This window comes from Bison bison, unplaced genomic scaffold, assembly GCF_000754665.1.
Source record: "Bison bison bison isolate TAMUID 2011002044 unplaced genomic scaffold, Bison_UMD1.0 scf7180017864516, whole genome shotgun sequence".
Lineage (NCBI taxonomy): Eukaryota > Metazoa > Chordata > Mammalia > Artiodactyla > Bovidae > Bison > Bison bison.
The window spans coordinates 5,658,750-5,661,610 of NW_011495069.1; positions in this window are offsets into that span (position 1 = coordinate 5,658,750).

The window sequence follows — 2,861 nt, forward strand, 5'->3', positions numbered from 1 at the left end:
TGACCCCCACGCCCACCCCGACCTCCGGTCGCCGACCTCCACCCACCTCCCGGCTGGCTGACTGGGTGGGGTGAGCGAAGGGAAGGTGTTTGCCTGTGGTGAACGCGTCTTTGTGCAGGGACCCGGCCGTCCCAGGAAAAGGGGCATCTCGGAGGGGAGTCTTTTCACTCATATACTTTTCGTCTACCTTTTCGTTTTCTTGACTGGGGGGGAAAAATGGCTCCCTGACGTGGTGTTGTGGTTGGCCTTGTCGGGGACATTCATCCCTGTTTGTCCACAGATGTGTCTGGAAGCTGCTCGGCGATATTTATGTGTTTGAGCTGGGAGCACGTTGAGGCTGTAGGATGATGGTAAAGAAATTGTCTTAGCCGGAGAGATCGGGAGGGTGGGGGAAGGAACTTTTTTTTTTTTGAGCACTTTGCTTGGTGCTAGCGAGTTTCCCCCTTTTCATTCTATCAGTGATCTTTTGATGGGGATTTTTACAGATGAGGAAGCTGATTAATATCAATTAGTCAAGGCACTGTTACAAGGACAGTATATACAGACAATAGTTGCCTCACAATTCTGGATGCCAGATGCTGTGTTCAAAGCGTGACCAGCATTTTTATGTTTGTTAAAATAATAGTAACTGGCAGGTGTTGCTAGCCTCATTTCAGGAATGAGTAAGCTGAAACTCCCAGTTTAAGCAACTTGTCCAGAGTCAGAAAGCTAAGTAAGTGGTGGAACTGGAATATAAACCCTACACTTAGAACAGGGTAGGGTATCATCAACCTCTGAAACAAAGGACCACATGGGACACCAGTGAGCAGGGCACTGGGGCAGTGCGAGAGCGCAGACCTCAGGCGTGGGCCTTTTTTGGGATTTCACGGTACAGTTGAAAAAACTGGAAATATATAGTTCTAAGTAACTAGATATGTAAATCGTAGCTTATGCCTATGATATCTATAATTTAAATGGGTGAGCCAGTTCAGTGTGTTGGGTGAGCCAGTTTAGTGTGCACGAGGAGCTTCTTGAGTATTGCCTATACTGAGAGCCCTCAGAATAGATTGCCCAGTTTTGAGAGCTCTCTCACCAAGAATACCCTGCCCTAGGGATGTCTTGAGGGGAGAGGAAGTTTTAACCAAAGCACAGGTTGGCAACTTCCAGCTCTGAAAAGAAATAGAGGGCAGAAGCCCAATTGGGTTTTGATTTTACTATTTCAACAGATAATGTGGCCAGAAAACCAGAAGATGAGATTAAAAAAAAAATTATTGAGGGAATTCACAAACAATAAATTTACCATTTTTGAGTCTATTCAGTGATTTTTATCATATTCACAAAGTTGGCAACCAGCACAACAGTCAATTTTAGGATGTTTCATCATCCCCTAAAGACACTTGTAACATTAGCAGGCACTCCCCATTCCTCCTTAACCCCAGCCCCTGGCAATAACTAATTTCTGTCACTGTGGATTTGCTGTTTTCTGGACATTTTATGTAAATGGAGGCATATTTGGCCTTTTGTGTCTGGCTTTACCATGTTTTCAGAGTTCATCCGTGTTGTAGTACTTCCATTCAGAACTTAATAGTTCACAGGCCAAATAATATTCCAGTGTACGAGTATAGCACGTTTTGTTTATCCATTCATCATTTTATAGACATTTGGGGTGTTTCCACTTTTTGACTATTAAGAGTATTGCTGCTGTGAACATTTGTGAAGTTTTTTCTGTGAATTTTTTTTTAAATTAATTTATTTTTGACTCTGCTGGGTCTTCGTTGCCACACATGGGCTTTCTCTAGTTGGCAGTGCCTGGGCTTCTTATTGTGGCTTCTCTCTTGGAGCATGGTCTCTAGGTGTACGGCCTCAGTAGTGTGGTTCCAGGCTTAGTTGCTCCGAGGAATGTGGGATCTTCCTGGACCAGGGATTGAACCTGTGTGCTCTGCATTGGCAGATGGATTCTTTTTTTTTTTTTTTTTTGCAAATGTTTATAAGAATTTAATATACGGCAGCATTTTTTACCAAACTATATTTTCTTGAAAACAGAGAAGAAAATATGTGAGAAAGTACTTGATGGTAAGAAGGGTGGAAAAACTCTTCATATTCTACCCATGATTCACAGATCCCTAATTCACATTTAGTCTATTAAAGTCTCAGAGAATTCCTATAGTATACAGTAAAGAAATCTGTATAACTTTTTAAATTCAGCATTTTCAAGTGCATAAATTTCAAATCAAAATGAAATGGAGTTGGAGAAATGTCTAGAGGAGACCAGTGAGCAAAGCAGAAGGGACTTAGGACCTGCTCTCTTCTGTCAACTGGTCACTTGGAGAAATCTTACACTTGAACAGTACTAGTCTTTGTTAGCCCGTCTTAATGGGACTTATGTGGAGACGGAACAAAAAGGAAGAACTTTCTCCCATATCCCCATCAAATTAGAACTGAACAAGTAGTAGGGAAACTCTTTTGAGCAGGAACACCAATAGCCACTGTTATCCGTGTAATGTCTCAGAAAGAACACAAACATCCAATAAAAGGAGACAGGTAATAAAAAGAGCATTCACACAGTGGACATTTTTGCAGCCATTAAAAAGTATTTAGATACGTGTTATTAATATGAAATAAGAACACACAGTACACTGAGACTCCTTTCCCAAGAAGGGCATGATCAGGCAGTAAGACTAGTCTCTCCAGTGGGAAAACAGGATGGGCCTGAGAACCATTCTCTTGGAGTATACTGCATTTCACAAGGTCCACTAATGGTCTGCCATATCACTGTTGATCCAAAGTGAGTCAGGATTTTTTCTCCCTTGAATTGCAATAACAGAATTCCCAGCCATTTTCTGAAAATGTAAGTTTAGATCGTCCATGTTCACAAAGCTTCA